At 50.0% G+C, this 25,154-nt stretch overlaps 1 pseudogene; it reads right to left on the bottom strand.

Annotated features, from left to right (window-relative positions):
- Positions 1 to 6: 6 nt before the first annotated feature.
- Positions 7 to 25,154, bottom strand: LOC147829195 (elongation factor 1-alpha 1 pseudogene; annotated as a pseudogene).

Raw genomic sequence — 25,154 nt, 5'->3', positions numbered from 1 at the left:
TATTCCATTCAGGCTATAAACCTATAGATTGATAACACCCACACCCAGGGTAGATGTACCCATTAGGCCCAGTCAGAACTATTTATTCTAAACAAGTCAGTGGACAAATTTAGAGCTGGGAGTGGCAGTAGAGTGCCCTGGAAGGCTCCTCCACTATGGGAGCTATGGAGCGCCAGCCCGGAAGCCTCCTCCATTGTGGGAGATGTGGTACAGTGGACCAAAACCATCCTCCTTTTCTCTGTGAGTGGTTCTGAGCCAGTTCAGAAGACTCCTACATGCTGGGATCAGTGGTACGGCTTTCTGGGTGGGTCCTCTACTATGGAAGTGGTGAGACAGCAGGCTGGAAGCCTCCTCCAGACTGGGAGCTATGGTACGGCAGACCAAAAGCATCCTCCTCTTTTTAGAAGCTGTTCTATGCCAGTTTGGAAGCATCCTATCAGCTCTGAGCAGTGATACAGTGACCGGGAAGCCTCCTCCACTATGGAAGGGGTGGAGCACAAGCCCTGAAGCCTCCTCCATGGCAGGAGATATAGTACGGTAGACCAAAAGCATTCTTGGTTTTGCTGTGAGCAGTTCTGAGCCATTTTGGAAGTGTCCTACAAGCTGGGAGAGGTGGTACGGCATCCCACAAGCTTCCTCCTCTATGCGCATGGCAGGGCAGCAACCCAGAAGACTCCTCTGCACTGGAAGCTGTGGTATGGCAGTCCAAAAGTGTTTGCCTTTTCACTGGAAGTGGTACAATGCCAGTTTGGAAGCCTCCTATGAGCTTGGAGCTGCAGTACATTGGCCCAGAAGCCTCCTCCACTATGGGAGCTGCCAGGCAGCAGCCTTGAATCCTCCTCTGTTGTGGGAGATGTGGTATGGTGGACCAAAAGGGTCATCCTTTTCTCTGTGAGTGGTTCTGAGCCAGTTCAGGAGACTCCTATGAGCTGGGATCAGCAGTATGACATCCAAAATGGCTCCTCTCATATTGGCGTGGTGGGTGGCAAACTGGAAGCCTCCTCCAGACTGGTAGCTGTGGTATTGCAGACCAAAAGCATCCTCCTCTTCTTTAGGAGCTGATCTATGCCAGTTTAGAAGCATCCTATGAGCTGTGAGCGGTGATACAGTGGCTTGGAAACCTCCTCCACTATGGAAGTGGTGGAGCACCAGCCTGGAAGCCTCCTCCATGGCAGGAGATGTAGTACGGTGGACCGGAAGCATTCTCCTTTTTGCTGTGAGTGGTTCTGAGCCATTTTGGAGTGTCCTACAAGCTGGGAGAAGTGGTATGATGCTCCACATGCCTCCTTCTCTATGGGCACGGTGAGTTGGAAACCTGGAAGACTCCTCTGCACTGAGAGCTGTGGTATGGCACTGTGAAAGGGTCTGCCTTTTCACTGGAAGTGGCTCTATGCCAGTTTGGAAACCTTCTATGAGCTTGGAGTGGTGGTACACTGGCCTGGAAGACTCCTCCACTATTGGAGTGGTGGGGCAGCAACCCAGAAGCCTCCTCCATTGTGGGAGATGTGGTATGGTGGACCAAGAGCATCCTCCTTTTCTCTCTCAGCAGTTCTGAGCCAGTTCAGAAGACTCCTATGATCTGAGATTGGCAGTGTGGTGTGCAAGATGTCTCCTCCAATATGGGAGTGGCAGGGTGACAGGCCAGAAGCCTCCTATAAACTGTGAGCTGTGGTAAGGCAGGCTAAAAGCATCCTCCTCTTGTTTAGGAGCTGTTCTATGCCAGTTTGGAAGCATCCTATGAGCTGGGAGTGGTGATACAGTGGCCCGGAATCCTCCTCCACAATGGGAGCGTCAGAGCATCAGCCTGGAAACCTCCTCCATGGCAGGAGATATAGTATGGTAGACCAAAAGCATTCTTGTTTTTGCTGTGAGCAGTTCTGAGCCATTTTGGAAGTGTCCTATGAGCTTGGAGAGGTGGTATGGCATCCCACATGCCTCCTCCACTAAGGGTGCGGTGGGGTGGCAACCCAGAAGTCTCCTCCATGGAAGGAGATGTAGTATAGTGAACCAAAAGCATTCTCCTTTTCACTGTGAGCAGTTCTGAGCCATTTTAGAAGTGTGCTACAAGCTGGGAAAGGCGGTACAGCATACCACATGCCTCCTCCACTATGGGAGCAAAGGACCACCAGCCTGGAAGCCTCCTCCATAGCAAGAGATGTAGGACAGTGGACCAAAAACATTCTCCTTTCTGGTGAGCAGTTCAGAGACATTTTGGAAATATCCTATGAGCTGGGACAGAAGGCACAGCGTCCCACATGACTCCTCCACTATGGGCGTGGTGGGGTGGCACCCCAGAAGACACTTCTGCACTGCAAGCTGTGGTATGGCAGTCCAAAAGTGTCCGCCTCTTCACTGGAAATGGTTCTATGCCAGTTTAGAAGCCTCCTACGAGCTTGGGGCAGCAGTAAGACATCCCAGAAGCCTCCTGCACTATGGGAGAGGAGGGGAAGCAGGCCAGAAGCCTCCTCCATTGTGGGAGATGTGGTATGATGGACCAAAAGCATCCCCCTTTTCTCTGTGAGCAGTTCTGAGCCAGTTCAGAAGACTCTGACAAGCTGGGATCGGCTTTACTTCATCCAGGATGGCTCTTCCACTATGGGAACAGCGGAGCGGCAGCCCAGAAGCCACCTCCAGACTAGGAGCTGTGTTAAGGTGGGCCAAAAGCATCCTCTTCCTGTTTAGGAGCTGTTCTATGCCAGTTTGGAAGCATCCTATGAGCTGGGAGTGGTGATACAGTGGCCCAGAAGCCTCCTCCACTATGGGAGCGCCAGAGGGCCAGCCCAGAAGCCACCTCTGTGGCAGGAGATGTAGAACGGTGGACCAAAAGCATTCTCCTTTTCTCTGTGAGAAGTTCTGAGCCATTTCGGAAGTGTTCTATGAGTTGGGAGAGGTGGCTTGGCTTCCCACATGCCTCCTCCATTATGGGCGGGGAGAGGTGGCAACCCAGAAGGCTCCTCTGTGCAAGGAAATGTGGTATGGCAGTCCTAAAGTGTCCGCCTCTTCACTGGAAGTGGTTCTATGCCAGATCAGAAGCTTTGCATGAGCTTCGAGCATCAGTTCGCTGGTCCAGAATCCTCTTCCACTATGGGAGTGGCAGGGCAGCAGCCCTGAAGTCTCTTCTGTTGTGGGATATGTGGTATGGTGGATCAAAAACGTCCTCCTTTTCTCTGTGAGTGGTTCTGAGCCAGTTCGGAAGACTCCTTCCTCCTGGGATTGGGAGTATGGCGTCCGGGTTGGCTCCTCCACAATCGGAGCAGCAGGGCAGCAGACCAGAAGCCTCTTCCAGACTGAGAGCTGTGTTAAGCTGGGCCAAAAGCATCCTCCTCTTCTTTAGGAACTGTTCTATGCCAGTTTGGAAGCATCCTATGAGCTGCAAGCGGTGACATAGTGGCCCGGACAGAAAGGGTCCATAAACCTGTTATGCAAAGAAATCCATAAGCAGCAGCTGTCTTTGTGCCAGGAATGCAAGCCAAGGAGGCTGACTTAGGCTTTCATTATTAATATACTGAAAGCTTTAACCATGTATATACATTAGTAAATGGCTTTTAATTGTAATTTTTGACTTGGAAATACAACATATATATGAAAAGTGAATTAAAAGAATTGGTACAGATGATCAAATCATTTACATAGAAAACCCTGGGTGTTTCCATAGGAAACCCATGGGATACTTGCACATTCAATCTTCCCATGCAGCCTGTAGTCATGGACTCTCCCTGTGATAAGAACTGCCACCTGATTTCTGGCACAGACCCCTGCTCCCAGTGTCACCACTTTGCTACATTCACACCTTTATGTAACTGAATCATGAATCACATGTGCCTGCTTCCTTCCGCCACTCAGCAGCTTCTGTAACATTTACCCCACAAGTAGCTGGTTATGTCTAAACTGGTTGGTGCCTGAATCATAGGTCCTATGCCTTTCTCCATAGCAAGAAAGTAAAAAGATTAATAAACTGGTGGGCCAGGGTTTTAGCTCAGTGGTATCATGCCTTGTAAGCAAAAGGTCCTTCCAAGCCAGTGTACTGCCACTCCAAGCGCATAGGAGGCTTCTGAACTGACATACAACCACTTCCAGTAAAGAGGCAGACATTTTCAGACTGCCATACTGTGAGGGGCCTTGCCCCCCCGCTAAAACTCTTGAGTGCCTTTTACGGGCATATCTGGGCCTGCTGCAAATCTACCTGGCAACAAGGAAGTAGCCCCAGTACCCTCCTCTTGCTCCTCCCCTCTAGCCCTATGGTATGTATGTTGTAGCAGCTTCCGCAATAAACGAGACTTGATCAGAAACCTGTCTTGTCTCCATCTCTCGTGTCCGCTGTCCTTTGTCATTCTCACCCCCCCTCTAGGGTCTCCGTTGACTTACCTGCGGGCCGGGACAAGTGGCGCCCAACGTGGGGCCAGAGAACGGGGGATCCAGTGAAGAACGCTGCTCGGGGGCCCAATAAAATAAAATAGAAAAAAGAGGATTGCGTCTGACATGAACCTGCCGTCTTTCCTGCACCTCGGTGAGTTGAGCAGCGATTATGGGACAGGGCATTAGCCAGCATGAGTTATTTGTACAAGGTCTTAAAGAAACTTTACAGACACGAGGGGTAAAGGTTACAGTCAAACAGTTGTTAAAATTTTTTGATTATATTAGAGATCTCTGCCCTTGGTTTCCCGCCGAGGGTACCATTGATGAGAGGAGATGGTAAAGAGTAGGGGAGGCCCTTAAAGATTACTATGCTACTTGTGGACCAGGAAAGGTCCCAATTACTGCATTTTCTTATTGGAATCTTATTAATAACATTATCTCCCAAAAAACCAAGGATCCGGTGGTGGCTCAAGCCATCCAGGTCGGGGAGATAGCTCTCCGATCGGAGGACGGGTCGATCACTCTCCCTCGGAGTGAGGAGTTTGTAAATACCCTGCGGGACACCAAGATGGTGCCGGGGCCCGAGCCCCTGCGGGACGGGACTCCCTCAAAGGATGAGGGAGAAGACTTGATGTCTTTTGATAGTGACGATGACTCAGACAAGAAAAAACAAAATGCAACTGATGAGGGTTTACAGGCGGGCTCTGCCTCTTCCAAGCCTTTTAAAGAAAAGCTTCGGCGCTCCTCAGCTTCCGCTTCCGCTCTTTCAGCCCCTGCCTCTGACCCCGCCCCACCTGTTAAGGAGGAACCAGCCTTGTATCCTTCCCTCCGACACTTCAGAAACCCCCCCTTCCCACAGAACGGTCCGGGGGAGGCTGACTGGACCAATCTCGAGGAGGAGGCAACCAGATATCGCAATCCTGGTTGGCCACCCATAGTTCAATGTCTGCCTCCTTATCTTCCAGAACCCCACACTCCCATCACACCCGCTTTGGCATGCCCTGTTGTTGATCCCCAAAAGGAACTCCGGGACAAAATAGAATTTCTAAAAGAGCAAATAAGGTTAGAAAAGGAACATCAAGAACTTATTACCCAGCTCGAAGGCTTAAGAACAGGCAAAGCCCATGAAAATGTCCGTAGAGAAGGCACCCTTAAGCCACGACCCCCCATTAGAGGGGCGACCCCCAGGGTGCCATCCGGATCAAGGGTACCCCTAGAACTTGAAAGTGTGGAAGTCTTTCCTGTAACTGAGACTGCTGACGCGCAGGGTCAGGTGTGGAGACACCATAGTGGTTTTGATTTTAAGGTTATTAAAGAACTTAAAATGGCCGCAGCTCAATACGGGGCCACTGCACCTTACACAATGGCTATTTTGGAATCGGTGGCAGAAAATTGGCTCACCCCAATCAATTGGCAGACTCTGGCCCGCACCACCCTTACAGGAGGTGATTATTTATTATGGAAATCTGAATATGTTGAAAATTGCCGAGATACTGCTAGACACAATGCTCAGGCGGGTAATGGTTGGATACTTGATATGCTTCTAGGGGATGGGGCCTATGCCACCAGCAATCAACAGATGCAATTTGATGCGGGGTTGTATGCCCAGATTCAGACCGCAGCCACTAGAGCCTGGAGAAAGCTCCCTTCTAAAGGGGATGTGAGTGCTTCTCTCACCAATATCCGACAGGGGCCTGATGAGCCCTTTGCGGGTTTTGTTCACCGCCTGCTCACGGCAGTGGGTCGGATTTTTGGAAGTGCAGAAACCGGGACAGATTTTGTTAAACAGCTTGCTTTTGAAAATGCAAATGCTGCTTGCCAGGCCGCCATCTGCCCTTATAAAAAGGAAACTGATCTCTCAGGTTACATTCGCCTTTGCTCAGAAATTGGGACCGCCTACCAACAGGGACTTGCTATGGCTGCCGCCATGCAGGGTTACACGGTCAAACAGTTTTTGCTTCACATGCACTATTTATTCTTAACTTCTTAAATTTGGATGCTAAAGGATTATCTGCAGCCAACCATTTCTGGCAACCAGAGAAGCAAAAACAATTTGCCTCTGTGATGTGGAGAGACCCCCTGGACCACTCATGGCATGGGCCTGACCCCGTACTCATCTGGGGCCGAGGGTCAGTGTGTGTTTACTCCAAGGAAATGAAGTCAGCCAGGTGGCTTCCAGAACGCTTAGTAAAACAAGTTGATAAGTGTGTTGATGATGCCGATGACCTAACATTGTCCAATTTCAACCAGTTAACAATGACGTCTACAATTATGATCTAATAATCATAAAGAGAACAGGATAATTCAATTTGGCCAAATATATTTGAGTACACCCAAATTTTATAAACTGTCTCATATGTTTGTCTGTTGTTTGTTGTTTATGTTCATACAGTTGAGCTCAATAATTCTTTCCCTTCCTTCCCAGGTTGCTAATTGATCAAAGTGCCACTGAGATCTATTTTATAAAAGTAATGTGTATTGTCACCTACATGCAATAGTCAAATTATATATATTCTTAATTGCTTGTCAGAATGATTAGAGACTATGGGAACTCCCTTTGATGAATATAGAAGTGGCCACCCAGAAAATGATTATTCTGGTCTTAATTCATTAAAGGGACCCCCTAGTAAATTTTATATTATAATCCTATGGGAGACATATCATAACGAATATTATCTAAATATGTTATAAATTGATTACATTGGTTATTCTTGATATTTAAGCACTGAATATGTTGTTACAAAATATTTACATTGGTTAAGTTTTAAATATGTTATTGTAATATGCCCACATTGGTTATCTTCAAAAGCTTAATCAGGTTAGCCTAACTCTCTTATTTACAACCCAGCCTTGCTTACATCGCAGGACAAAATTTTGCTTACAGGTCAAGAAGATGACATCCCTGATTCTGTTGCATGGTCTGTTGCTGTTCCTGGCACCGACAACAAAAAGTGGATTTCAACCAGTTAACAAAGAACAATTGCTCATTGCCCCTGTGACTGTGCTGGGGGTTCTAGGGGGGCTGCACCCACAAGTTACACTCGTAGTACTGATTGCGGCGACAAGATTGCCTACTTAGTTTATGAGACCGCACTAGCGGGAGGATATAACCAAAAAGGGAATTGTGTCACTAAGCCTAAAATCATACCAACAGTCAATGGCAAACCAGGGCCATGCCCTGCCGGTTGTGTCATGGCCACAGAGATGCATTCTACCTGTTACACTGAAGCCCAACAATGTACATATTTCGATGGAAAAATATATCTAACTGCTGTTCTACGAAGAACTTACAGGGGCTCCGTCGGAGGTGACTGGGACTTTCCCAGCCCCACTGGATATTCTAAATTTGGCCAAGCCTCCTGCAACAGCGGTCTCGGCAAAGATGTCTGCTGGCCGCCACAGGCCCCAATCCATACATCTGATGGTGGTGGGCCTTCAGATCAGCTCAGGGAAGAGCGAGTGCAAAAACAGCTCGAGACTATCATCCAAGAGATGTACCCCTCCCTAAATTATCATCCACTGGCCCTTCCCAAACCTCGAGGCCCAGACCCTGATGCCCAAACCCTGAGTGTCCTAGAGGCCACTTATCATTTGATCAATACATCTAACCCAGCCTTTGCTGCAGATTGTTGGCTATGCTTGACCCTTGGCACACCCCTGCCCCTCGCCTTGCCAGTTGTCGACCAAACTGACTATGCCAACACTTCTAGTTACAACTGCAGTTTTTCTCTGCCCTTCAGGGTCCAGCCAGTACAGTTCAATGCCTCAGTTTGTTATCTAAATTCGGGCCACAACAATAGCTTTGATATACGTGTTGGAGTCCAAAATTTCTCTCTCTGCTCGGTAGTGCTTAATGGCCCTGCCGCCATTTGCCCTGCCCCGGGTCACGTGCTCATCTGTGGAGGGAGCTTGGCATTCACCTCCCTCCCCACTAATTGGACTGGGCTGTGCGTGGTGGCGACTGTCCTCCCGGACATCTCCCTTATTCCTGGAGATGAGCCAGTGCCCTTGCCCAGCTTTGACTATATCGCTGGGTGACATAAAAGGGCCGTCTCACTGGTCCCCTTGCTCGTGGGGCTAGGGGTGTCTGGCGCCCTTGCCACTGGCTCTGCTGGCATCGGAGTGGTGTTACACTCCTATGCCAAATTATCCAACCAATTGATTAATGATGTTCAAGCTCTCTCCAATACTCTTACAGATATTCAAGATCAGATCGATTCTTTGGCTGAGGTGGTCCTTCAAAATAGAAGGGGCCTGGACCTCCTCACGGCGGAACAAGGAGGGATTTGCATAGCCCTAAATGAATATTGTTGTTTCTATGCCAATAAATCTGGGATCGTCAGGGGAAAAATTCACGAACTTCAGGAAGATCTAAACAGACAATGACAAGAATTCACTCAAAATCCCCTCTGGACTGGCCTCAATGGTTTCCTCCCTTATCTCCTCCCTTTGCTGGGACCCTTATTGGGTCTACTCCTGCTCATTTCTTTGGGGCCCATACTTTATAACAAAATCATGGCCTTTCTTAGAGCCCAGATAGAGGCAATAAAAACAGCGCCCATACAGGTCTACTATAATAGATTGGCAAAGGCTGACCAGGACGAGTGTCAGACCGTCGATTAGGTCCTTGCCATGGCGAAGTGTTCTCGCCCCACCTGGTGAGTGGGCTGGCAAGCCAATGACGGGCAACTGAGCAAGCATGCCATGCAATGAGAGAGCCCTTGTGCACTGCCTAAGACAGGTGCCAGAGCCTTGATTCTCTGGTTAACTGATGACGGGTAAGGTGCACAGTGCAGACACGTATGTCGCTGTGACCCAAGACAGGCTCAGCCCCCGCAGGCTTGACTCTCCTGACGCCTTTCTAAAATTATAATTTTAAAGGGAGGACCTGTGGGGGGCCTTGCCCCCCCCACTAGAACTCTTGAGTGCCTTTTACGGGCATATCTGGGCCTGCTGCAAATCTACCTGGCAACAAGGAAGTAGCCCCAGTACCCTCCTCTTGCTCCTCCCCTCTAGCCCTACGGTATATATGTTGTAGCAGCTTCCGCAATAAACGAGACTTGATCAGAAACCTGTCTTGTCTCCATCTCTCGTGTCCCCTATCCTTTGTCATTCTCACTCCCCCTCTAGGGTCTCCGTTGACTTACCCGCGGGCCGGGACACCATACCATAGCTCCAAGCACAGAGGAGTCTTTCGGGTTGCAACCCCACTGCACCCATAGAGAAGGAGGCATGTGGGACGCTGTACCGCATCTCCCAGCTCATAGGACACTTTCAAAATGGCTCAGAACCGCTCACAGCGAAAATGAGAATGCTTTTGGTCCACCATACTACATCTCCTGCCATGGAGGAGGCTTCTGGGCTGGCCTTCCTCCACTCACATAATGGAGGAGGCTTCCAGGCCACTGTATCACCACCCAGAGCTGATAGGATGCTTCCAAACTGGCAAAGAACACCTCCTAAAAAGAGGATGCTTCTGGTCTGCTGCACCACAGCTCTCAGTCTGGAGGAGGATTCCAGGCTGATAGTGGAGGACCCATCCTGGATGCTGTACCGATGATCCCAGCACATAGGAGTCTTCCAAACTGGCTCAGAGCACTCACAAAGAAAAGGAGGCTGCTTTTGGTCCACTCTACCACATCTCCCACAACAGAGGAGGCTTCTGAGCTGCTGCCCCACCGCTCCAATAGTGGAGGTGGCTTCCGGGCTGGTGTACTGCTGCTGAAACCCCATAGGAGGATTCCAAACTGGCATAAAACCACTTCCATTAAAGAGGAGGACACTTTCAGACGGCCATACCACAGCTCCCAGAGAAGAGGAGTCTTCCATGTTGCCTTCCTGCAGCCCCCATAGTGGAGGAGGCATGTGGGATGCCGTACTGCCTCTTTCAGCTCGGAGGACACTTCTGAAATGTCTCAGAACCACTCACCGTGAAAAGGAGAATGCTTTCAGTCCACCATACTACATCTCCTGCCATGGAGGAGTCTTCCAGGCTGGCGCTCCAATGTTCCCATAGTGGAGAAGGCTTCTGGGCCACTGTATTGCCACTCCCAGCTCATAGGATGCTTTCAAACTGGCATGGAACAGCTCCTAAACAAGAGGAGGATGCTTTTGACCCACTGTAACAGAGCTCCCAGTCTGGAGGAGGCTTCTGGGCTGCCACCCCACTGCTCCCATAGTGGAAGAGCCATCCCAGATGCTGTACAGCCAATGCCAACTCGTAGAAGTCTTCCAAACTGGCTCAGAACCACTCACAGAGAAAAGGAGGATGGTTTTGGTCCACCGTACAACATCTCCCACAATGGAGGAGGCTTCTGGGCTGGCACTCTGCTGCTCCCATAGTGCATTAGGCATGTGGGACACTGTACCTCTTATCCCAGCTCGTAGGACACTTCTGAAATGACTCAGAACTGCACACAGTGAAAAGGAGAATGCTTTTGGTCCACCATACTGCATCTCCTGCCATGGAGGAGCTTCTGGGCTGGCAATCGGCCACTCCCATACTGCAGGAGGCTTCTGAACCACTGTATCGCCACTTTCAATGCATAGGATGCTTCCAAACTGGCATAGAACATCTCCTAAAGAAGAGGAAGATGCTTTTGGTCTACTGCACCACAGCTCCCATTCTGGAGGAGGCTTCCAGGATGCTGCCCCGCTGCTCCCATGGTGGAGGAGCCACCCTGGATGCCATGCCCCCAATCTGAGCTGTTAGAAGTTTTCTGAACTGGCTCAGAACCACTCACAGAGAAAAGGAGGACAGTTTTGGTCCACCATACAACATTTTTCACAATGGAGGAGGCTTCTGGCCTGCTTCCCTGCTGCTCCCATAGTGGAGGAGGCATGTGGGACACCGTATCACCTTTCCAAGATCATAGGGCACTTCTAAAATTGCTCACAACCACTCACAGTGAAAAACAGAATGCTTTCAGTCCACTTTACTATGTCTCCTGCCCAGGAGGAGGCTTCTGGGCTGGTGCTCTGCTGCTCCAATAGTGGAAGAGCCATCCCTGTATCCCTGCTCCCAGATCATAGGATGCTTCCAAAATGGCATAGAATAGCTCCTAAAGAAGAGGAGGTTGCTCATGATCTGCCATACCACAGCTCCCAGTCTGGAGGGGGCTTCTGGGCTGTCACCCCACTGCTCCCATACTGGAGGAGCCATCCCAGATGCCATACTGTTGATCACAGCTCATAGAAGTCTTCCAAACTGGCTCAGAACTGCTCACAGAGAAAAGGAGGATGCTTTTGGTTCAAAGTACTGCATCTCCCACAATGGAGGCGGCTTCTGGGCTACTTCCCCACCTCTCCCATAGTGCAAGAGGCTTCTGGGCTGTGGTAACACTGCTCCAAGCTCATAGAAGGCTTCAGAACTAGCATAGAATCACTTCCAATGAAGAGGCAGACACTTTTGGACTACCATACAACACTACAACAGCACTCAGTGCAGAGGAATCTTCTGGTTTGATGCCCCACCATGCCCATAATGGAGGAGGCATGTGAGACACTGTACAGCCTCTCCCAAATATTAGGACACTTCTGAAATGCCTCAGAACCACTCACAGCAAAAAGGAGAATGCTTTCAGCCCACCATTCTACATCTCCTGCCACAGAGGTGACCTCTGGGCTGGCACTCCGATACTCCCAAAATGGATTAGGCATGTGGGACACCATACCTCCTATCCCAGCTCATAGGACACTTCCAAAATGGCTCAGAAATGCACACAGCCAAAAGGGGAATGCTTTTGGTCCACCATACTACCTCTCCTTCCAAGGAGGAGACTTCTGGGTTGCCATCCTGCCACTCCCTTAGTGGAGAAGGCATGTGGGACTCAGTACTACCTCTCCCAGCTCATAGGACACTTCCAAAATGGCTCAGAATTGCTCAAAGTGAAAAGGAGAATGCTTTTGGTCCACTGTTCTACATCTCCTGCCATGGAGGTGGCCTCTGGGCTGGTGCTCCACTGCTCCCATAGTGGTGGAGGCTTCCATGCCACTATATTGCCACTCCCAGCTCATAGGATGATTGCATATTGGCATAGAACAGTTCCTAAACAAGGGAAGATGCTTTTGGTCCACCTTACCACAGCTTCCAGTTGGGAGTTGGCTTCCTGGCTGCCGCCCTGCCACTCCAATAGTGGAAAACCCATCCTGGACAATGTACCACAGATCCCAGCTTGTATGAGTCTTCCAAACTGGCTCAGAAGTGCTCACAGAAAAAAGGAGGACGTTTTTGGTCCACCATACCACATCTACCACAATGGAGGAGGCTTCTGGGCTGCTGCACCACCACTCACATAGTGATGGAGGTTTTTGGGCTGGTGTACCGCCACTCCACGTTCATAGGAGGCTTCTGAACTGGCATAGAACCACTTCAAGCAATGAGGTGGAAACTTTCCAACCGCCATACCACAGCTCCCAGTGAAAAGGAGTCCTCCAGGTTGCCACCCCTCCACGTCCATAGTGGAGGAGGCATGTGGGACGTAGTACCACCTCTCCCAGCTTGTAGGACACTTCCAAAATGGCTCAAAACCGCTCACAGTGAAAAGAAGAATGCTTTCCATCCACCATACTTCATCTCCTGCCATGGAGGAGCCTTCCAGGTTGGCCCTCTGCTGCTCCCATAGTGGATTAGGCATGTGGGACGCCATACCCCCTATCCCAGCTCATAGAAAACATCCAAAATGGTTCAGAACCACACACTGCAAAAAGGAGAATGCTTTCTGTCCACCGTACTACATCTCCTTCCATGGAGGAGACTTCCAGATTGCCATCCCGCTGCACCCTTAGTGGAGGAGTTATGTTGGATGCCCATCCTGCCTCTCCCAGCTCATAGGACATTTCCAAAATGGCCCAGAACCACTTACAGTGAAAAGAAAAATGCTTTCTGTTCACCGTACTACATCTCTTGCCACAGAGGAGGCTTCTGGGCTGGCAATCCACCACTGCCATAGTGGAGGTGGCTTCTGGGCCACTTTATTGCTGCTCCCAGCTCATAGGATGCTTCCAAACCGGCACAGAACATCTCCTAAAGAAGAGGAGGATGCTTTCAGTCCACTGTACCAAGGCTTCCAGTCTGGAGGAGGCTTCTGGTCTGCCGCCCCACTTCACCCATACTGCAGGAGCCATCCCAGATGCCTTACAGCCCATCCCAGTTTGTAGGAGTCTTCCAACCTGGCTCAGAACTGCTCACAGAGAAAAGGAGGATGTTTTTGTTCCACTGTACCCCATCTCCCACAACAGAGGAGGCTTCTGGGCTGCTGCCCTGCCACTCCCACAGTGGAGAAGGCTTCCAGGCTGGCATATTGCTGCACCAAGCTCATAGGAGGCTTCTGAACTGGCATAGAACCACTTCCAGTGAAGAGGTGGACACTTTTGGACTGCCATACCACAGCTCCAAGAGCAGAGTAGTCCTCTGGGATGCCACCCCACCATGCCCACTATGGAGGAGGCATGTAGGGTGTTGTATGGCCTCTCTGAGGTTGTATGACACTTCCAAAATGGCTCAGAACCACTCAGTGAAAATTAGGGTGCTTTTGTTCCACCATACTACATCTCCTGCCATGGAGGAGGCTTCTGGGCTGCCACCCCACCACTACCTTAGTGGAGGAGCCATCCCAGATGCTGTACTGCTGTTTTCAGCCTGTAGGAGTCTTCTGAACTGGCTCAGAACTGCCCAAAGAGAATTGAGGATGCTTTTGGTCCGTGGTACCACATATCCCACAATGCAGGAGGCTTCTGGGCTGCTGCCCAGCTGCATCCATAGTGAATGAGGCTTCCAGGTCAGGGTACCACCACTCCAAGCTCATAGGAGGTTTCCAAACTGGCATAGAATCACTTCTGGCAAAGAGGCGGACACTTTGGGACTGCTGTACCACAGCTCCCAGTGGAGAAGAGTCTTCTGGGTTGCCACCCCACCGTGCCCATAGTTAAGGAAGCATGTGGAACACCAGAGTGCCACTCCCAGCTCATAGCACACTTCCAAAATGACTCAGAGCAGCTCACAGTGAAAAGGAGAATGCTTTTGGTCCACCTTACTACATCTCCAGACACGGAGGTGGCTCCCGGGCTGGCACTTTGCCATTCGCATAGTGGAGGAGGATTCTGGGCCAGGGTACTGCCACTCCAAGCTCATAGGAAGCTTCTGAACTGCAATAGAACCACTTCCAGTGAAGAGGCAGACATTTTTGGACAGCCATACCACAGCTCCCAGCCCAGAGTAGTCTTCCAGGATGCTGCCCCTCTGTGCCCATAATGGAGGAAGCATGTGGGAAGCCTTAGTCCTCTCCAAGCTCATAGGACACTTCCAAAATAGCTCAGAACTGCTCAAAGTGAAATGGAGAATGCTTTCGGTCCACAGTACTACATCTCCTGCCACAGAGGAGGCTTATGGGCTGTCGCCCCACTGCTCCTATAGTGGAGGAGGCATGTGGGACACTGTACCGCCTCTCCCAGCTCATAGAAGATTTCCAAAATGGCTCAGAAAAGCTCACACCGAAAAAGAGAATGCTATCAGTCCACTGTACTACATCTCCTGCCACAGAGGATTATTCCAGGCTAGTGCCCCACTGCACCCATAGTGGAGGAGCTATCCCAGATGCTGTACCACTGTTCCCAGCTCATAGGAGTCTTTGGAACTGGCTCAGAGCTACTCAAAGAGAAAAAGAGGATGCACTTGGTTCACTATACCACAGCTCCCACTATGGAGGAGGCTTCTGGGTACTGCCCCACCACTTCCATAGTGGAGGAAGCTTTTGGGCCACCGTATCACAGCTCCAAGCTCATAGGAGGCTTCCCAAATGGCATAGAACCACATCAAGTGAAGAGGCAGATGCTTTTGGACTTCCATATCACAGTTCCCAGTGCAGAAGAGTCTTCCAGGATGCCTTTCCACCACTCCCCTAGTGGATGAGCCATGTGGGACACTGTACTGCCTCTCCCAGCTCATAGGAGACTTCCAAAATGGCTCAGAACTTCTCACAGTGAAAAAGAGAATGCTTTTGGTCCAAAGTACTACAACTCCAGACATGGAGGAGGCTTCCAGGATGATGCCCCACTGCTCCCATACAGGAGGGGGTTTCCAGGCCCCTGTAACACCATTCCCAGCTCATAGGATGCTTCCAATCTGGCATAGAACAGCTCTGAAAGAAGAGTAGGATGCTTTTGGGTTCACCGTACAACACCTCCTATACTGGAGGAGGCTTATGGTCTGCCAACCCACTGCTCCCATAGTGGAGGAGCCATCCCGGATGCCATACCCCCGATCTCAGCTTGTAGGAGTCTTCTGAACTGGCTCAGAAGGGCTCAAAGAGAAAAGGAGGATGCTTTCAGTCCTCCATACCACAGCTCCCAGTTTGGAGGAGGATTCTGGGTTGCTGTCCCGCCATGCTCATAATGGAGGAGTTATGTGGAACCCTGTACTGCCTCTCCCAGCTCATAGGAGACCTTTGAAATTCCTCAGAACTGCTCACAGTGAAAAAGAGAATGCTTTCAGTCCCCCATGCTACATCTCCTGACATGGATGAAGCTTCTGGGCTGGCAATGCTGGTCCCATGGTGGAAGAGGCTTCCAAGCTGGCAAACCGCTGCTCCAAGCTCATAGGAGGCTTCCAAAATGGCATAGAAAAATTTCCAGTGACGTGGACGATGCTTTCTGATTGCCATACCACAGCTCCAATTGCAGAAGAGTCCTCCAGGCTGCCATCACACCATTCCCCTAGAGGAGGAGGCAGTGGGACACAGTACTGACTCTCCCAGCTCATAGGAGATGTACAAAATGACTCAGAACCACTCACAGCCAAAAGAATGCCTTTGGTCCACAGTACTACATCTTCTGCCACAGAGGAGGCTTCTGGGCTGGCACCCCACCGCTCCCATAGTAGAGGAGGCTTTTGAGCCACTGTACCACTGCTCCCAGCTCATAGGATGTTTCCAAATTGGCTAAGAACCACTCAAAGTGAAAAATAGAATGCTTTCAGTCCACCATAGTACATCTCCTGCATAGTACAATCCATCCCAGAGGAGGATTCTGGGATGGCACACCGCCGCTACCACAGTGGAGAAGGCTTCTGGGCTGCCATACCACTGCTCCCATCTCATAGGATGCTGCCAATCTGGCATAACAGTTCCGAAAGAAGAGGAGGATGCTTTTTGGTCCACCATACCACAGCTCTCAATTTGGAGGAGGATTCTGGTGTGCCGCCTGACCAGGGCAATAGTGGAGGAGGCATGTGGGATGCAGTACTGCCCCTCCCAGCTTGTACAAGACTTCTGAAATGTCTCAGAACTGCTCACAGCAAAGAAGAGAATGCTTTCAATCCACCATACTACATCTCCTTCCACAGAGGAGGATTCTGGGCTGGTGCCCCACCACTCCCAATGTGGAGAAGACATCCCAGAAACTGTACCACTGATCCCAGCTCATAGGAATATTTGTAACTGGCTCAGATTTGCTCACAGAGAAAAAGAGGATGCATTTGGTCCACCATACCACATCTCCTACTATGGAGGAGGCTTCTGGGCTACTTTCCCTCTGCTCCCATAGTGGACCAGGCTTCTGGGCCACCTTATCGCCACTCCAAGCTCATAGGTGGCTTCTGAACTGCCATAGAGCTATGTCAAGGGAAGAGATGGATGCTTTTGGAATGCCGTACCACAGCTCCCAGTGCAGAAGTGTCTTCCATGCTGCTGTCCCACTGCACCCCTAGTGGAGGAGCCATGTGGTACCCTGTACCACCTCTCCCAGCACCTAGGAGACTTCTGAAATGGCTCAGAACTGCTCACAGTGAAAAGGAAAATGCTTTTGGTCCACAGTACTACATCTTCTGCCATGGAGTATGCTTCTGGGCTGGTGCCCCATCACTCCCATAATGGAGGAGCCACCCGGAACACTGTACTGCCAATCCCAGCTTGTAGGAGTCTTCCAAACTGGCTCAGAACCACTCACAGAGAAAAGGAGGATGCTTTTGGTCCACCATACCACATCTCCCACAATGGAGGAGGCTTCTTGCCTGCTGCTCCACTGCTCCCATAGTGGAGGAGGCTTCTGAGCCAGCGTAACATGGCTCCACACTCATAGGAGCCTTCCAAACTGGCTTAAAGCCACTTCCAGCAAAGAGGAGGATGCTTTTGGACTGGATACCATAGCTCCCAGGACAGAGGAGTCTTCCACACTGTCACCCCACCACGCCCATAGTGGAGGTGGCATATAAGATGTCTTACCCCAGGTCCCAGCTCGTAGAAGACTTCCAAAATGGCTCATAACCCCTCACAGCAAAATGTAGAATGCTTTCACTCCACTATACTACATCTCCTGTCATGGAAGAGGCTTCCAGGATGGCGCCCCATGGCTCCCACAGTGGAAGAGGCATCCAGGCTGCGGTAGCACTCCTTCTAGCTCATAGGATGCTTCCAAACTGGCATAGAACAGCTCCTAAAGGAGAGGATGATGCTTTGGGGCCACCATATCACAGGTTCCAGTCTGGAGGAGGCTTCTGGGCTGCCACCCTGCCACTCCCATTGTGGAGGAGCCATCCCAGATGCTGTACTGCCAATCCCAGATCATAGGAGTCTTCCAAACTGGCTCAGAACCATGCACAGAGAAAAGGAGGATGCATCTGGTTGACCGTACCCCATCTCCCACAACAGACGAGGCTTATGGGCTGCTGCCCCACCGCTTCCATAATGGAGACGGTTTCCAGGCCAGCATACCACTGCTCCAAGGTAATAGGAGGCTTCCAAACTGTCATAGAACCACTTCCAGTGAAGATGTGGTTGTTTTCAGATTGCTGTCACTCAGGTCCCAGTGCAGAGGAGTCTTCTGGGCTGCCGCCCCACCACGCCCATCATGGAGGAGGCATGTGAGACACTGTACCTTGTCTCCAAAATAACAGGAGACTTCTGAAATGGCTCAGAACTGCTCAAAGCAAAAAGGATAAAGCTTCTGGTCCAATGTACTACATCTCCTGCCATGGAGGAGCCCCCTGGGCTAGCACCCTTCCATTCCCATAGTGGAGGAGGTTTCTGGGCCACTGTAGTGATGCTCCCAGCTCATGGGATGCTTCCTAACGGGGATAGAACAACTCTGAAAGAAGAGGAGGATGCTTTTGGTCCACTGAATCACAGATCCCAGTCTGGAAGAAGCTTCCAGACTGCCACCCCTGCACTCCCACAGTGGAGAAGCCATCCCAGATGCCATAAGGCCAATCCCAGCTTGTAGGAGTCTTCCAAACTGAGTCAGAACCACTCATAGAGAAGAGGAGGATGCTCTTGGTCCACCGTACTGCATCTCCCAAAATGGAGGAGGCTTCTGGGCTGCTGTCCTGAAGCTCCCATTGTGGAGGAGGCTTCTGGGCCAGCGTACCACAACTACAAGCTTATAGGAGGGTTCCAAACAGGCATAGAACCACTTCCAGTGAAGAGGCAGATGTTTCAGACTTCCATACCACAGCTCCCAGTGCAGAGGAGTCTTCTGGGATGCTGCCCCACCATGCCCATGGTCACGGAGGCATGTGGGATGCAGTACCTCCTCTCCAAGCTCGTAGGAGTCTTCCAAAATGGCTCAGAACCACTCACAGTGAAAAAGGAGAATGCTTTCAGTAAACCATACTACATCTGCTGCCACACAGGAGGCTTCCAGGCTGGCACCCCACTGCTCCCATAGTGGAGGATGCTTCCAGGTTTCCATACCGCTGCTCCCAGCACATAGGATGCTTCCAAACTGGCATAGAATAGCTCCTTAAAGAAGAAAAGGAGGCTTTCTCTCTGCTGTACCACAGATCCCAGTCTGGAGTTGGTTTCTGGGCTGCCACCCCTGCACTCCCATAGTGGAGGAGCCATCCCGGATGCCATACTGCTGATCCCAGCTCATAGGAGTCTTCCAAACTGGCTCAGAACCACTCACAGAGAAAAGGAGGGTGCTTTTGGTGCACTGTACCACATATCCCACAATGGAAGAGGTTTCTGGGCTGCTTCCCTGCTGCTCCGATATTGGAGGAGACTTCTGTGCCAGCATACCACCACTCCAAGCTCTAGGAGGCTACCGAACTGGCACATAACCACTTCCAGCAAAGCAGTGGATGCTTTCAGACTGCCTTGCAACAGCTCCCCGTGCAGAGGAATCTTCTGAGCTGCCACCCCACAATGCCCATAGTGGACAAGTCATGAGGGATCCCGTACCATCTCTCCCAGGTCAGAGAAGATTTCTGAAATGCCTCAGAACCACTCACAACAAAAAGAAAATGCTTTCAAACCACCATACTACATCTGCCATGGAGGCTTCCAGGCTGGCAAGCCTCTGCACCCATAGAGTAGAAGGCTTCTGAGCTGCTCTACTGCCACTCCCAGTTCATAGGATGCTTCCAAACTGCCATAGAACAACTCCTAAAGAAGAGGAGGATGCTTTTGGTCAGCTGTACCACAGCTCCCAATCTGGAGGAGGCTTCCGTGCTACCACCCCACCACTCCCACTGAGGAGGAGCCATCCTGGACACTGTACCGCAGATCTCAGCTCATAGGATGCTTCAAAACTGGTGTAGAACAGCTCCTAAAGAAGAGGATGCTTTTGGTCTGCCATAATACATCTCTAGCCATGGAGGAGGCTTCTGGGCTGGCACCCTGCCGCTCTCATAGTGCAGGAGGATTCTGGGCCACCGTACCGCTACTCCCAGCTCATAGGATGCTTCCAAACTGGCATAGAACAGCTCCTAAAGAAGAGGAGGATGATTTTGGTCCACCATACCACAGCTCCCAATCTGGAGGAGGCTTCCGGGCTGCTGCCCCCCACACCTATAGTGGAGTAGGCAAGTGGGACACCCTACCATCTCTCCCAGCTCGTAGGAGACTTCCAAAGTCTCACAGAACCACTCACAGTGAAAAAGAGAATGATTTCAGTCCACCATACTATATCCCCTGCCACGAAGAAGGCTTCTGAGCTGGCACCTCACTTCTCCCATAGTGGAGGAGGCTTCCGGGCCACCTTACCGCCACTCCTAGCTCACAGTATGTTTCCATACTGGCATAAAACAGCTCCTAAAGAAGAGGAGAATGCTTTCAGTCTGCTGTACCACACATCCCAATCTGGAGGTGGCTTCTGGGCTGCTGCCCCACTGCTCCCATAGTGGAGGAGCCATCCCAGATGCTGTACTGCCAATCCGAGCTCATAGAAGTCTCCCAAACAGGCTCAGAACCACTCACAGAGAAAAGGAGGATGCTTTTGGTCCACTGTACCACATCTCCCACAATGGAGGAGGCTTCTGGCCTGCTGCTCTGCCTCTCCCATAGTGGACGAGGTTTCGGGGCCAGCGTACCACCACTCACTCCAAGCTCATAGGAAGCTTCCATACGGGCTTAGAACCACTTCCAGAAAAGAGTAGGATGCCTTCAGACTGCTGTACCACAGCTCCCAGTGCAGAGGAATCTTTCAGGCTGCTGTCCAGCCATGCTCATACTAGAGGACACTTCCAGGCAACCATACCTCCACTCCCAGCTCATAGAATGCTTCCAAACTGGCATGGAATAGCTCCTAAAGAAGAGGAGGATGCTTTCCATCCACCGTACCACAGCTCCCAGTCTGGAGGCTTCTGGCCTGCTGCCCCAGTGCTCCCATAGTGGAGGAGCTATACCAGACGCCATACTGCTGATCCCAGCTTGTAGGAGTCTTCTAAACTGGCTCAGAACCACTCACAGTGAAAAGGAGTGCACATTTGGACAACCATACCACATTTCCCCCAATCCAGGAGGCTTCTGGGCTGCTGTCCCACTGTTCCCATAGTGAGGAGTCTTGCGGGCCACCGTACTGCCACTCCCAGCTCATAGTATGCTTCCATACTGGCATAAAACAGCTCCTAAGGAAGAGCATGCTTTCATTCCACCATTCCACAGGTCCCAGTCTAGAGGAGGCTTCCAGGCTGCCGCCCCACCACTCCCATAGTGGAGGAACCATCCCCAACAATGTACCTTGGATCCTACCTCATAGGAGTCTACCAAAATGCCTAGAATCACTCACAGAGTAAAGGAGGACACATTTGGCCCACTGTGTCCCATCCACAATGGAGGAGGCTTCTGGGCTGCTGCCCCACTGCTCCCATAGTGGAGGAGGCTTATGGTGTGGCATACCACTACTCCAAGCTCATAGGAGCCTTCTGAACAGGCTCATAACCTCTTCCAGTGAAGCAGCAGATGCTTTCAGACTGCCATACAACAGCTCCCAGTGCAGAGGTGTCATCTGCGCTGTCACCCCACTGCACCCAACATGGACAAGGCATGGACACCGTATTGCCTCTCCCAGCTTGCAGGAGACTTCTGAAATGGCTCAGAACTGTTCAGAGAAAAAAGGAGAATGCTTTCAGTCCACCATACTACATCTCCTACCACGGAGGAGGATTCCAGGCTGGGCCCCGCCACTCCCTTAGTAGAGGAGACATGTAGGATGCTGAACTGCCAGCTTGTAGGAGACTTCCAAAATGGCTCAGAATCACTCACAGTGAAAAGAGAATGCTTTCAGTCCACCGTATGATATCTCCTGCCATGGAGGAGGCTTCCGGCCTGGCACGCCACCACTCCCATGGTGGAGGAGGCTTCTGGGCCACAGTACCACTGCTCCCAGCTCATAGAATGCTTCCAAAGTGCCATAGAACAGCTCCTAAAGAAGCGGAGGATGCTTTTGGGCCACCATATCACAGGTCCCAGTCTGGAAGAGGCTTCCTTGCTGCCACTCCACCAGTCCCATAGTGGAGGAGGCATCCCAGACGCCGTACTGACGATCCCAGTTCGTATGAGTCTTCCAAACTGGCCCAGAACCACTCACAGAGAAAAGGAGGATGCATTTGGCCCACCGTACCATATCTCCCAAAATGAAGGTGGTTTCTGGGCTGATGCCCCACTGCTCCCATAGTGGAGGAGGATTCTGGCCCAGTGTACTGCCACTCCAAGCTCATAGGAGGCTTCTGAACAGGCACATAACCACTTCCAGCAAATCGGTGGACGCTTTCAGACTGCCATACAACAGCTTCCAGTGCAGAGGTGTCATCCGGGCCACCGCCCCACTGCACCCATAGTGGACAAGGCATGAGGGATACCGTACAGCCTCTCCCAGCTCATAGGAGACTTTCAAAATGGCTCAGAAGTGTTCACAGCAAAAAGGAGAATGCTCTCTGTCCACCATACTACATCTCCTGCCATGGAGGAGCCTTCCAGGCTGGCGCCCCACCACTCCCTTTCTGGAGGAGGCTTCTGGGCTGTCATACCATGGCTCCCGGCTCATAAGATGCTTCCAAACTGACATAGAACAGCTCCTAAAGAACAGGAGGATGCTTTTGGTCTGCCGTACCACAGCTCCTAGTCTGATAATTTTATTTTTTGTTCATTTTGAGACAAGGTCTCACTGTGTAGTTCAGGCTGGTCTTGAACTCACTATATAGCACAGGGTGGTCTCAAACTCATGGCAATCCTCCTGTCTCAGCCTCCTCAGTGCTAGGATTACAGGCAAGTGACACCACTCCTGGCTCTTTTTCTTTTTTCTTTCTTTTTAAAAAAATTTTATTTTATTGTTGCACCTTGGGTATACAATATAATGACATTCATCATTGGAAATTTGCACCTTTACATAGTCCATCTTGGTTCTTATTTTTCCCCCTTCCCCTTGCCTCCCTCCAACCCTTCCATCCCTCCTTATTTACAAAGACTTTGTTTCCATTTTTTCATTTTCTCATATTAATTCCATTCCCTTCTTTCCTTTCCCCTATACCCCTCCCACTTCCCCTTCACCTTTGCCCCTTTTCTTTCTATTTCACATTATCTATTATACGTTTTAGTCCTTATTTACTTTCAGTTTCTTACACTAGAGAAACTATTCAGTATTTACACATGTATGTCCTATTTATTTCACTTAAGAGTATCGCCTCAATGTGCATCCATTTAGCTATAAAAGTCTCTAATTTCTCATTTTTTATGGCTGTGTAATACTGCATTCTATACAAAAAGAAAAACCACATGTTCTTTATCCAGTCTCCAGTTGATGGGTATTTCGGTTGTTTCCAAGTTTAAATTATCATGAATTGTGCTGCTATGAACATGGGTGCACATATCTCACTGTGGTAGAATTCTTTCTTTTTTTCTCATTAAACTTTGTTTTAATGGGTCTCAAAATTCTGTGACAGATTTTAGGTCAAGTTTTTTCCATTAAAAAGTGATTTTAAAAACTAATAACTTAAAACTGTCACATACAAAAAGAAAACAAATGGTCCACAAAGCACATTCTCCTTCCCTCCTGAAGGTTTTACGATGCATTGTTATCATTAACCAGTCTTTTATTATTAAACTTAAATGGCCAATTGGGAGAAACAGTTCTGAGACCAGTTTTCCACCACTGATTAAGACTGGGGTGGCATGTGTTAGGGGTGATGTTCATTTTGTCTTCTGAGCTTTCTGGCAGACTTGGTGACCTTGCCAGCTCCAGTAGGCTTCTTGTCCACTGCTTTGATGACACTCACAGAAAATGTCTGTCTCATATCGTGAATAGCAAAATGACCCAGAGGTGGATAGTCAGAGAAGCTCTTGACACACATGGGCTTGCTTGGAACCATGTCCACAATGGTAGCATCACCAGATTTCAAGAATTTGGGGCCATCTTCCAGCTTCTTACCAGACCAGTGATCAATTTTTTCTTTCAGCTCAGCAAACTTGCAAGCAATGTGAGCTGTATGGCAATCAAGTACAGGAGCATAGCCAGCACTGATCTGGCCTGGATGGTTCAGGATAATGACCTGAGCAGTGAAACCAGCTGCTTCCATTGGAGGATCATTTTTGCTGTCACCAGCAACATTGCCACGATGAACATCTTTGACAGACATGTTCTTGACATTGAAGCCCACATTGTCACCAGGAAGAGCTTCAGTCAGAACCTCATGGTGCATTTCAACAGACTTTACTTCAGTTGTGACATTGAGTAATGTGAAGGTGACTACCATGCCAGGGTTGAGAACACCAGTCTCCACTCTGCCCTCAGGGACTGTACTGATACCACCAATTTTGTAGACATCCTGGAGGGGCAGCCACAAATGCTTGTCAGTTGGGCAAATGGTGGCAGGATGCAATCCAAAGCTTCAAGCAGTGTGGTTCCACTGGCATTGCCATCTTTACGAGTGACCTTCCATCCCTTGAACCAAGGCATGTTAGCACTTGGCTCCAGCATGTTGTCACCATTTCAGCCAGAAATTGGCACAAAAGCTACTGCGTCAGGGTTGTAGCCAATTTTCTTAATGTAGGTGCTGACTTCCTTAACAATTTCCTTGTATCTCTTCTGGCTGTAGGGTGGCTCAGTGGAATCAATTTTGTTAACACCAACAATGAGTTGTTTCACACCCAGTGTGTAAGCCAGAAGGGCATGCTCACAGGTCTGCCCATTCTTGAAGATATCAGCTTCGAATTCACCAACACTAGCAGCAACAATCAGGACAGTACAATCAGCCTGAATGTGCCTGTAATCATGTTTTTGATAAAGTCTCTGTGTCCTGGAGCACCAATGATAGTCACATAATACTTCCCGGTCTCAAATTTCCACAGGGAGATATCAATGGTGATACCATGCTCATGCTCAGCTTTCAATTTATCCAAGACCCATGTGTACTTGAAAGAACACTTCTCCATCTCAGCAGCCTCTTTCTCAAATTTTTCAATGGTTCTTTTGTCGATGCCACCACATTTGTAGATCGGATGGCTGGTAGTGGTGGACTTGCCTGAATCCACGTGTCTGATGATGACGATATTGATATGAGTCTTTTCCTTTCCCTTGTTGGCTTTGAT

This window comes from Heterocephalus glaber, unplaced genomic scaffold (assembly GCF_053883595.1).
Source record: "Heterocephalus glaber isolate CG9 unplaced genomic scaffold, H.glaber_assembly_v1.0 deba00000678, whole genome shotgun sequence".
Classification (NCBI taxonomy): Eukaryota; Metazoa; Chordata; class Mammalia; order Rodentia; family Bathyergidae; genus Heterocephalus; species Heterocephalus glaber.
The sequence above is the reverse complement of the archived record's forward strand: the minus strand, read 5'-3'. Positions and strand labels throughout refer to the sequence as shown.